This window comes from Notamacropus eugenii, chromosome 6, assembly GCF_028372415.1.
Source record: "Notamacropus eugenii isolate mMacEug1 chromosome 6, mMacEug1.pri_v2, whole genome shotgun sequence".
NCBI classification, from domain to species: domain Eukaryota; kingdom Metazoa; phylum Chordata; class Mammalia; order Diprotodontia; family Macropodidae; genus Notamacropus; species Notamacropus eugenii.
Genome location: NC_092877.1, coordinates 7,746,193 through 7,758,733, shown reverse-complemented (window position 1 = coordinate 7,758,733; position 12,541 = coordinate 7,746,193).

Here is a 12,541-nt window from a genome sequence, read left to right as displayed (position 1 = left end):
GAAGCTAAGACAGGGAGGTGGGGGAGTGCAGAGCATTCCCGGACAGCCTGTTCAAAGGCCTAGAGAAGGAAAATGGGTTGTCTGAAGAACTATAATTCGGCTGGTGTAATTAGATCATGACGTCGTTGGCCTTTGTCCTTCGGTTCTCAAAGGGGACCGAAGACATCATGGGGTAATGTCTTGACTAGTGCATGAATCGGATTTAAGTGAGGTAGAGTTGCACAAAGTCATCAACTTCACTCTCTCTTACAGAGTCATCAAAGTCTGGTGGCAAGACAAGTCAAGATGACTGGCGATGGCCCAGGATGCAGTGGATGACCTTGGTATCTTTGATGTCCTGATTAAGCTCTAAGCCCTCCACAGCACCAACCACAGCCATCTTCCTGGCCATTGGAACAAAGTGTTCTCGATGCCTCTTCCACTGGGATGTCTTCACCTCCTTGAACCCTCTGCCTAGTTCAGCCCATACCAGGTGTGGTCACTGCTCAGGTAGCAGCTGCTCAGAGACACAGGTGAGAATTGGGTGACAGGTGGACACCAAACGTGGATGAGCAGCCCTCACCCCTGAGCTGCTAGTTCTCCTGGAACACTGCATACACCCCAGTTAAATCATAGCATGAGAGGAAGGGAGAAGAAGGCTAGAAAGGTAGGAAGACACTAAATTGTGAAGGGCTTTAAAGGGCAAACAGGAACTTATATTGGGCCCTGGAGATGATAGGGAGCTAGTGCAGATTCTTGAGCAGGAATGATGCCATGGTCATAGCTATGCTAGAGAGATCATCCTGGGAGCTGAGGGGAGGAAGTGTAGAGAGAGAGCAGAGGCTTGAGGTCAGGAGACCAGGTGATCTCTGCCAAGATCACAGACCTGCCCCCATTATCCTATCACACAGCTCCTTTCCTGAAGAACTCTACCTTCTCTGCCTTCACGTTAAGAACCCAATTACTCTCTTTAATTGTCCCATAAGAAAAGTTCAGTGGCTGAGCCTGTTGCTAACTCAGAGCAGCAGACAGATAGGTCTCCTGTCCTGGAAGGGAATCTCACCTGTTCCCAGGTCCTCATGCACATACTGGCTACCACCGCCAAACCTTTAGCCACATCATGAAAATCCAGGAAGACGGAACCAAGGAAGAGTGGTGCAGTGGAAAGAATATTAGACTTGCCATATAATGTTGGTGCTAATTCAAATCTGCTACCAGTCAGCTATGTGACCTTGGACAAATTACTTTCCCTATCTGAGCTCTTCTCTCTCCCCCTCTCTCTCTCTCTCCCTCTTCCCCCCCTCCTCTCCCTTTCTTCCTCCCTTCTCCTCCCTTCCCTTCTACCCTCCCTCTCTCCCCCAATCTCTCCCTCTGCCCCCTCTCTCCCCCCTCCCTTCCCCCCTCCCATTCTTCCCCCCTCTATCTCTCTCTCCACCCCCCCCTCAGAATTTTGTTGGCATCTCTCCTTTGCCCCAGTCACATTTCTGTATGTGATTGTTATCACCACCAGTACCTGCATGTTAGATTTTAAGCTCCTACAGGGTAGGAACCATATTATTTTTCAACTTTGCACTCCCAGTACAAATTGTACTGGGAAATTGTACACAGTGGGCACTGTTTGTTGAATTGAACTGGTGTCACCAAATCCAGGAAGTGACTCAAGAAATGTAAAACAGGTTAGGGCATCGGTCAAACTTAGGCTAAGGAAAGAGGGAAGCTGTCAGCACAGATGAAGCATCCCTACTGGACCATTCATGGAAGGCCACAGTTCAAATCTAGCCTCTGATGCAGTCATTTAACCTCTCTCCACCTCAGTTTCCTCATCTAGAAAATGAGGAGTTGGACTCCGTGACCTCTAAAGTTCTTTCCAGCTCTCAATCTATGATGCTATAAAACCAAAGGCAGGTGGTAACAGCATTAAAGGAAATAACCCTAGCATCAGTGAATGGTTGTTCTTTATGGGGTTCCCTCATGAGCCATACTCCTTCCTCATTTGGCTCCCCCTATGGTTCAGACTTAGTTCTTCCTTGTCAGTCAAAATTAAGACTAGAATAGTTGTTCTCCACATAGCTTCTCAATTTTCTGGAAAATGAAATGACCTAGATATAAGGCAAGCCAGAAATGTATCCAATCCTCTGCTGGTAGAAGGTCACCCAAGCCTTCAGTTAGTGGAACTGTGGAATTGGTTCAACCATTCCGGAAAATAATTGGCACTATACACAAAAATTCACTAAGCCATAAATATACTTTGACCCACATATATTAGGCATACCCCAAGGAGGTCAAGGACAGACAAAAGGGGACCATATGTCTAAAACTATTTATAGTAGCTCGTTTTGTTGCAGCAAAGAACTGGAAACAAAAGAGAGGTTCATCAGCAGGGAAATGGCTGAACAAGCTATAGTATATGAATGTAATGGAATATCATTGTGTCATAAGATATGGATAATCTGGCAAATTCAGAGTAATATAGAAAGACTGGTTGAACATACAGGCTAGTGACAACTGCTCTTGGGGCTCACAGGGCCTCAGGATACCCACCCCTTCCTGTAGCCTAACCACATGGTTGTGAACTACTAAGTTCCTTGCTAGGAGTGTGGGATCTCTCCTCAATGGGCAGAGCTTCCCATTCTCATATTCATTGGCTCATCAACCTGCTCTGGGAAAATTTCGATTTTGGGCTCTAGTCTAGGGCTTCCCCCAAAATACTGTAAGATAAAGATCCTCAATATAAAAAATAGGACTTGTGTGAAGATACGATTTATTCTTACTCAAAGTAAGCTCAGTAATAGCTTCTATATAGTTTTTAACTATATGATAACAGCAATAACTAGCATTCACGTGATACTTGATGGTCTGCAAAGAACTTCACAAATAATATCGCATTTTGTCCTGACAGCAACCCTGGAAGGGAGGAAAATCCCCATTTTACAGAGGAAAACACTGAGGCAGGTAAAGGTTTCCTGAGTCACACATCTAGTAACTATTGGAGGCCAACCTTTCCAAACAGTGCTCTTTCTACTGCCCCATCCAGCAAGGGATCCACAGCACATAGTGCAGAACGACCAGAACAGAATTTGGTAGCTTGCTCGCTACTATCAGCACCATCAGCAGGGAGGCCAATATTCTGAGCTTGTTGGGCCATAAACTGTCGAAAACTGCTAATGAGCCACATTACACTTCCCTTCCCCATTGGCACTGTCTCATCAATCAGCCTAGCTTAATCTTTCCAGTGGCCTCTCTCCAATCTGCCAGCTCCTCCTCTGATGCCAATCTACCCTCCTAACTGACCGAGGTGTCTTCCCCAGCCATCCATCACTACTCTTGTTGGGGCGTGGGGCACAGCCTTCATGGCATTGCTTCTGACTCTGGACTTTGCTGCCACGCCCTGTTCCAGTACCTTTTCCCCCCACTGGAATATAAGTTCGTTTGAGGACAGGGACTGTCTTTATTTTTACTTCAATTTATACCCCAGAATTTAGGATAATGTCTGCCCCATAGTAAGTTCTTGTTGACTTGACTTGCCATCCTTAGGGTTACCAAAAGGCCCTGAGCCAAAGGAAAGAAGACACAAAAGAAAGATGGTCTTATCTCAAACACAGGCTTGCCTAGGCAGAACATACACTCATCATAGCTTATGGGGGAGAGGGGAAACAAGCATGTATTAAACACCTACTATGTGCCAGGCACTATGTTAAACCCTTTATAAATAGTATCTCATTTGATCCTCACCACAACCCTGTAAGGTAGGTGCCATTATGAACCCCATTTTACAATTAGGGAAACTGTGACCTTGAGTGAGTCATTGTGCCATCATTGAACCTCAGTTACCTCAACAGTAAGATAGGCAGAATGATCCGATTCACCAAACTACTTAATAGGGTTATAGTGAAGAAATCTTTTTACAGTCAACTACTTCACTCCAAGTCCCTGTGATACCTACAAGATTGTATTTCCCTTCCTGGCTTAATATTTTAGGTTCACATTCTTATTTACTCAAGCCCAGCATGTCCCAAATAGAACTCGTGTTCCCTTCTCTGTCCCTCCAATTCTATCCTCTTCCAACGTTCCCTATCACTGGTGAGGGCATCACCACCGGGGGCTCCTGACCTCATTGTCATCCTCATCTTCTCATTCACTCACTCCCCACCCCACCCAATCCATTGCCAAATCTGGTTGTTTCTCCCTTCACAGTATCTCCTCATTCATTTGCCCATAGCCCAAGCTCAGGCTCAGGCTCTCATCACTTCTCTCTTAGACTGTTGCCATGGCCTTTAACTGGTCTCCCTGCTTCCAGTCTCTCCCCACTCAAAATCCATCATCTACTCAGATGCCAAAGTGATTTTTGTAAAGCAAAGGTCTTACCTGCCAACCATTATTCAATATGGAGCTCTGTTAGCTCCTTTGGCAGCTGGATGACACAGTGGTAGAGCACCAGACCTGGAGCCAGGAAAGATTCACCATCCTGAGTTCAAATTCTGCCACAGACACTAGATGTGTGACCCTGGGCAAGTCACTTCACCCTGTTTGCCTCAGTTTCCTCATCTGTAAGATGAGTTAGAGCAGGAAATGGCAGACTATGCCAGTATCTTTGCAAAGAAAACCTCAAATGGGAAAGAGTCATTCACAAATGAACAACATTAGCTCCCTGTTATTTTCAGAATTAAACACAAGCTCCTCCATTTGGCCTCTAAAATTATTTATAAGCTCACCCCTTCTTCTTAATGCTTTATTCCCCCACCCCAGTTCTACAATCCAGCTACATTTGCCTACATGTAATGCCTTCAACATGATACCCCATCTTTCATTTCCATGATTTCACACTGGTTGTCTCCAAGGCCTTTGTAGACTTTAAAGTACTTTGGGGGGGAGAGCAGAGCCAAGATGATGGAGCAGAAAGATGTACGTCTAGAAGCTCTCCTCCCACAGCCCATAAAATACCTGTAAAAAATTACTCTAAACAAATTCTAGAGCAGCAGAAGCCACAAAATTACAGAGTGAAAGAGATTTCCAGCCCAAGGAAGCCTGGAAGGCTAACAGGAAAGGTTTATCACACTGGGCACAGAGTGGAGTGCAGCATGGTGTGGGCCATGCCACAGCAAGAACAGGACTGTAGCGGGCTTCAAGGTGCCACCAACAGCAGCTGTGGGTCCTAGATTCCTCAACTCACAAACGCTAAAGACAGCTTCAAAGGTCAGTTAGAAAGCTCTTTCACTTGAGTGAGAAGGGAATGCAGAGTTCTAGCCCTGGCCCCAGGCAGCAGCAGCTTCCTTTGTTGGAGCCCTGCCTAAAGTCCCTGGGGGAATTGAGCAGCTGATCTGGATCTCAGCCATGAGTGGTGGCCCTGAAGTGAGGAGGAGTGCTGGCTGGAATGGTGGAGCTGATGGAGTCTCTGGAGAGGCAAACCTGTTCACAGACCAGAGCACAGGCAAGGAGAAGAATAAACTCCTCTCCCTTGATTGTGCCACCTTGGAGGAACTGAGAACTTACAGGTCCCCAGAGTACACTCTCTCCTTGACAAAGAACTCAAAAGTCAAGTAACTGGCTGGGAAAATGCCCAAAAAAGGGAAAAAGAATAAGACAATAAAAGGTTACTTTCTTGGTGAGCAGGTATTTTCTTCCATCCTTTCAGATGAGAAAGAACATCAGAAGAACTAAAATTCAAGGCTTCTGCATCCAAAACCACCAAAATAAATATGCAATGGTCTCAGGCCATGGAAGAGCTCAAAAACGATTTTGAAAATCAAGTAAGAGAGGTGGAGGAAAAATTGGGAAGAGAAACAAGAGCGATGCAAGAAAATCATGAAAAGCTAAAGGAGACCCCAAAAAATGCTGAAGAAATTAATACCTTAAAAAATAGACTAACTCAAATGGCAAAAGAGGCCCAAAAAGTCAATGAGGAGAAGAATGCTTTAAAGAGAAAAATTAGCCAAATGGAAAAGGAGGTTCAAAAGCTCACTGATGAAAACAATTCTTTAAAAATTAGAATGACGCAGATGGAGGGTAATGACTTTATGAGAAACCAAGAAATTACAAAACAAAACCGAAAGAATGAAAAAATAAAATAAAAATAAAATATCTCATTGAAAAAACAACTGACCTGGAAAATAGATTCAAGAGAGAGAATTTAAAAATTATGGGACTACCTGAAAGTAATGATCAAGAAAATATTCTACACATTATCTTTCATGAAATTATCAAGGAAAACTTCCCTGATATTCTGGAACCAGAGGGTAAAATAAATATGGAAAGAATTCACTGATTACCTCCTGAAAGAGATCAGAAAAGAAAAACTCCTAGGAATATTGTAATCAAATTCCAGAGCTCCCAGGTCAAGAAGAAAATATTGCAAGCAGCTAGAAAGAAACAATTTGAGTATTGTGGAAATACAATCAGAATAACACAGGATCTGGCACCTTCCACATTAAGGGATTGAAGGGCTTGGTATATGATATTCCAGAAGTCAAAGGAAGTAGGATTAAAACCAAGAATCACCTACTCAGCAAAACTGAGTATAATACTTCAGGGGAAAAAATGGTCATTCAATGATATAGAGGACTTTCAAGCATTCTTGATGAAAAGACCAGAGCTGAATAGAAAATTTGACTTTCAAACACAAGAATCAAGAGAAGCATGAAAAGGTAAACAGGAAAGAGAAATTATAAAGGACTTACTAAAGCTGAATTGTTTACATTCCTACATGGAAAGATAATATTTGTAACTCTTAAAACTTTTCTCAGTATTTGGGTAGTTGGAGGGATTATACACACACACACACACACACACACACATATTGACAGAGGGCACAGGGAGAGTTGAATAGGAAGGGCTGATATCTAAATAAATAAAATTAAGGGGTGAAAGAGGAATATATTGGGAGGCGAAAGGGAGAAATGGAATGGGGCAAATTATCTCTCATAAAAAAGACAAGAGAAAGCTTTTTTAATGGAGGAGAAAAGGTGGAGGTGAAAGCAAAAAAGTGACATACTCTCATCACATTTGACTTAAGGAGGAAATAACATGCACACTCAATTTGGTATGAAAATTTATCTTACATTACAGGAAAGTAGGGGAGAAGGGGATAAGTGGGGTGTGGGGGGATGATAGAAGTGAGGGCAAATGAGAGGAGGGGGTAATTAGAAGTAAACATTTCTGTGGGGGATAAGATCAAAAGAGAGAATAGAATAAATGGGGGGGGGAAATAGGATGGAGGGAAATACAGTTAGTCTTTCACAACATGACTATTATGGAAGTCTTTAGCAAAACTACACATATATAGACTATATTGAATTACTTGCCTTCTCAGTGGGGATGGGTGGGGAGGGAGGAAAGGAGAGAAGTTAGAACTCAAAGTTTTAGCAACGAATGTTGAGAATTGTTTTTGCATGTAACTGGGAAACAAAAAATACAGGTAACAAGGTATAGAAATCTATCTTGCCCTACAAGAAAAGAGAGAAGATGGGGATAAGGGAAGGGATAAGAGTGTGATAGTAAGGAGGGGAGATTGGGGGAAGGGGTAATCAGAATGTATGGTGTTTTGAGGTGGGGGGAAAGAAGAGATGGAGAGAAAATTTGAAACTCAAAATCTTGTGGAAATGAATAAATAAATTGAATAAATAATTTGAAATAAATTGAAAAAATTAAACAGAAAAAAAATAAAGTATTTTATAAGTGTCAACTATTATTATTATATCCCATCTAGTCATCCACCCAGGCTATGTTACCATCTTTCTACCACGAATGCTCTACCTCTCCCCACCAAGATCAGGTCTGGAATTGTGCCCCACCCACCCACCCAGGCACCCAGAATCTATCTATTGTTCCATTAATCCATTTGTCTTTGGGACTCCTCCCCTGGGAGCCAGCTGTTTTGATTAGTGAATAAGTGACTACAAACTAGCTCCATTCATCTGCTCTACCTAGCTGAACCCAGACCCCATACCCTGCATGCTTCACATTCCATCCAGGGTTCATCTGGGTCATTTTCCCATTCTTTTCCCTCTTCCTCTTCCTTTCTACTTCTTGATCTGGGCACAGTCATCAAAGCAACAGTAACATTGCTTCTAGAAAGCTTACATCAGGTATATCAATCCATCATCCCTTTGGCCTCCTCTATGTGGACTGCATTTCTCCACTAGAACGTAAGCTTCCTAAGGTCAGGAACTGGCACTCTCCTTGCATTTGTATCTTCAGCACTAAACATGGTGTCTAGGCCATCCTAAGCTCTTCACAAACGCAAGCTATCCCAAGGAGCCTATAACAGCAAGAAAAGACTCTTGTGCACAAACGTTCACCACATCGTTATTTGTGACAGCAAAGAACTACAAAGATGTGCCCAAGAACTGGAGAATGGCTGAACAAGTTACAGTGTATTTAATGAAATGGCATTTATAGTGCCATAAGGAATGACAAAGATGAAGAATTCAAAGAAATATGCAAAAAATTGTACAAAGTGACGCAGACACAAGGCAAACAGAGTCAACACAATGATATTCACCATAACTACAACAATACAAGTGTAGAGTCAACATCAAGAAACAGTAAAACAGGCCAAACACAATGGCCAAAATTCTCCTGTTATAATCTGAGCTGGAAGGCACCTCAGAGGTCATTTAGTCCAATTTCATTTTACAGAGCAGGAAACTGAGGTGAGAGAAACTAAATGACTTACCTCAAGTCATATGGGTAATAGAGGGCAAAGTAGGAACTTGAAGCCAAATCCTTTGGCTCCAAACCCTGAGTATTTCTCTCCTAGTTCTCTCCAAGTGAAGGAGACCATCCTTTCTGTTAACAATCAATCAACTATTTTCAGTGAAAGTACTTTGTAGGTTAACAGGTGTTCGCTTGTTTATCTGGAAATGTCTGCTGCATCACAATAAGTGTGTCAAAATATTAAAAACGATAATTACTTTTAAAAGAAAATGTGCAATATCATCTATGCCCCCAGGTCTTCTAGTTTCCTGTCCATGACTTTCACTTCCCTAGATATTCAAACACCTTTTTAAAATTTTTTAAATTAATTTTCAACTTAAATACATAAAAACAAAGAAAAAAGAACATTTCCATGTACACATTAAAAGAGGGCCCATTATGAAACCATGAATTTCCATTTCACACTTTTTTTACTTTTTTAAAAAACAAACTATGTTAACAAGTACTACACAGTTTTCAAAGCTACCCTGTTTTTCTACGCTCCCTTCCTTTTCTTTTGCTTTCTGCTATATGTGTTTATTTTTTTCCTCTCTCCTTCTCCCTGACCCTAGAGATGGTTACCATTAGAAGCAAATATGTATATGTATATGTGTGCATATGTATGTATGTGTATATATACATACACCCATACATTATATATCACATATTATTTTTTGATATCATATATTATATATATGTATATGTATGTGTGTGTGTGCGTGTGTGTGTGTGTGTGTGTGTGTGTGTGTAAACCATACTATACATACTTCTATTTACCAGTTCTTTCTCTAGGGATGGATAGCATCTTCCTCCATAAGGTCTTTGTACAAACACCATTTTTTTAAAAATCTTTTTTGAATAGTAAAGGAAGGCCGCAATAAGTATCTGATTGATTAAAGTCTCCTTTTCTTTTCTGGTAGAATAAAAAAACCTACAGAAGAAGATTGTTTTCATTTTGGCCTTTCTATCTCCAACACCAAGCAGTGCCTGGCACATAGCAGGTACTTGAGAAATACTTGGTGAATTAGATTCAGTTGAATTCCAGTTTCTTCAGTATGAAGCACCTCCTCTGGACCCTCACCCCAATTAGGACTATATTTTCACCCCATCACTTACCTGAACAATGGTTACAGCCTCCTAAGTGGGGTTCCTGTCTCAAGTCTCTCCCAGCTCCATCCTCCCCTTCATTTAGCTGCCAAGGTGACTTCTCTATACCTAAGGTAAGCCTGAGCACATCAGCTCTCTGGCTCAGTGAACTCCAATGGCTCCCTATTATTCCTGACATCAAATATTAGCTGCTCTATTTGGCACTGAAAGCTCCTCCCACACACACCCATTTCCGGTCTTCTTATACCTTACTGCTCTCCATATGTACTATATTCCAACACTGGCCTATCTGCAGTTCCTCAGACGGGACACTCCCTCTCCCATCTCCATGTTTTTACTCTAGTTGTCTCCCCTGACTGGAATGCTCTGCCACCTCACTGCCCCCTTTTAGTTACCTCAGTTTCCTTCAAAACTGATCTCAAAGCCAGTCTTGTGTAGGAGGCTTCCCAGACCCCTCTGGCTACTAACACTTCCCCCTCTCAGATGTCAGTTGCCTTGAACCATGATATTTCCCAGGTGCCCAAAAAGGTACCTGGAAAAGAAGATCCTTGCCAAATATGGGTTGCCAAACCCTCTACTTCTGGTGAGAACTTCCTAAGCAATATGGGCTCTCTCCTAGAGGAAGAGTAGCCTATGGTAAAAGCACAGGGCTTGTTGAGGAGAACACCCTTCATCTCATTCACATACTCAATGTAGACAGAAGAATGGATTCAGGGCATAAGACAAGGAAGCATCTAGTGGTTGCCATGCACCATCTTCCTAAGAACAGAGCTTGTTTGTACACTGGTAGACTACTCTGTCTCTTGACCACTTTAAGATCACAGACTCATAATTTAGAGCTGAAAAGGACCTTGTAAGTCATCTGTTCTATCAACTTCATTTGACAGTTGAGTAAACTGAAGCCTATAGAGGGAAAGGACTTTATGGGATCATAGAGCCATAGATTTAGAATAGAAAAGAATTTTAAGATCATTAAATGCAAGCCCTTTGTTTTACAGATGAGGCAGTTGAGGAGAGGTGGTCTGTGTAAACTCACATAGATGGTTAAGGAACAGAGCTGGAATTTGAATGCAGATCCTCTGACTCAAAATCCAACTCTCTTTCCACTCTACCACAGTGTCTCAGGGGTAACTCACTACAAGTCCATCGTCTGATGTTTTCCTGGGACATCGACATGTTGAAGCTGGATGCTCTTGTCTGCATGAAGTTTCTGAGGCTGAATTCCAACACTGTGCCATTCCATGCCCTACTCTGTTCTTCTGAGCTGGGGCCACACTTAAGGTAGCAAACCTTTCCGTTGAGTCTTCCAGTTGAAGAATGCACAAGTTGTGAATCTCTGGATTTTCCCCATCCTATTAGACTATAAGGCACAGGTAAAAGAGCACATGCATAAAAGTAAACCTTTATCATTCCTGATGTCCTTATGGATACGTTAAAATGCTGGGCCATGCGCTGACTCCACCAAGCCTTCTGCTTTAGCCTCAGTGTCCCCAGCACATTCAGCAGCACATAATTATAATGCCCTTGAGTATGCCATGGTCTAATCCTAGACCAGGTTGAACACCTTGAGCAGCCTGCTCTCAAAGTCTTAATCCTGATTAGAAATAACCTTGTCTAGGAAAGCATGAGTCAGTCCATACAGTTCATAACACTTTGGCCAGGAACCCTGGCATTTGTGCTCTTCATACTGTGTTACTCCGTCTTCTAACTCAGGTTCATGTATAGACCGCTCCTCATGCCTAGAATGTCTGCCTTCCTCACCTAGTCTTCAGGTCTCCCTGGCTTCTTTCAGGACTCAGCTCACATTGCACCTTCTGCAAGAGGCTTTTCCAGGTTCCATCCCCTCCTATTCTCTCCGTGATGACCTTCTTGTTACACTGTATCTACCTTGTATGTCTATCTTGTATGTACCTAGTAATTTCATACTGTCTCCCCCTTTGGACAGTTCCTGCAGGCAGGGACCATGTCTTTGCCCTTCTTTGTATCTCCAATGTTCAGCCTTAGTAAGTGCTTAATAAATGCTCATTCATGATGGCCCCTGGGGAAGTCTTTGCTTGCCAGTTGATTCGGCCTGCAGACAGTATGAAATGGTCCATCAGTGCTGGGCTCATGCTCTTCTGGCCCTGGCCAGAGACAAGAAATCTCTGCACAGCAGCTCTAAGGCTTACTCCAGGTACACACCATGAGCAGCCAGTACTTTCCTTTGAATCCAACAGCCATGGGCCTCACATTTCTTATGTACATCTACTAGCATTCAGGACCAGGACAACCTTTGAGCTATGGACCAGGAGAAAACTCTGCATCAGATATGGAAGGCTTTGATTTAACCCAATTTTTTAGACACGGAAGCCTCAACTTCCTTCAGGACTCAGCACCTACTATAAGAAGCTTTCCTAGTCTCATAGCCCAGGTGCTAATACCTTTCCTCTGAGATTACTTCCAGTTCATCAGGTATACATCAGGTGCACATAGTGGTTCTCATGCTGTCTCCCCCAGTACAGGGTAGTGATTTATTTTTGCCCTTCTGTGTTAGCATGGTGCCTGGCACATGGAAAGTGCTTAAGACGTGTAAGTGCAGTGACCATCAGGAAAGTAGCCATTCCCTTTGTGTAGGGCCTCAAGCAACCTCCCCCTCTGGTGGATCCTACCCTTCCTATATAATTGGTCTGACTCACAGTGCCACTGAAATGCATAGTCTGGGTGGTGCCTCAGGGCACACAGTTCTCTGCTACTCTTTCCAGCATCAACATGGGCACTATAGAGT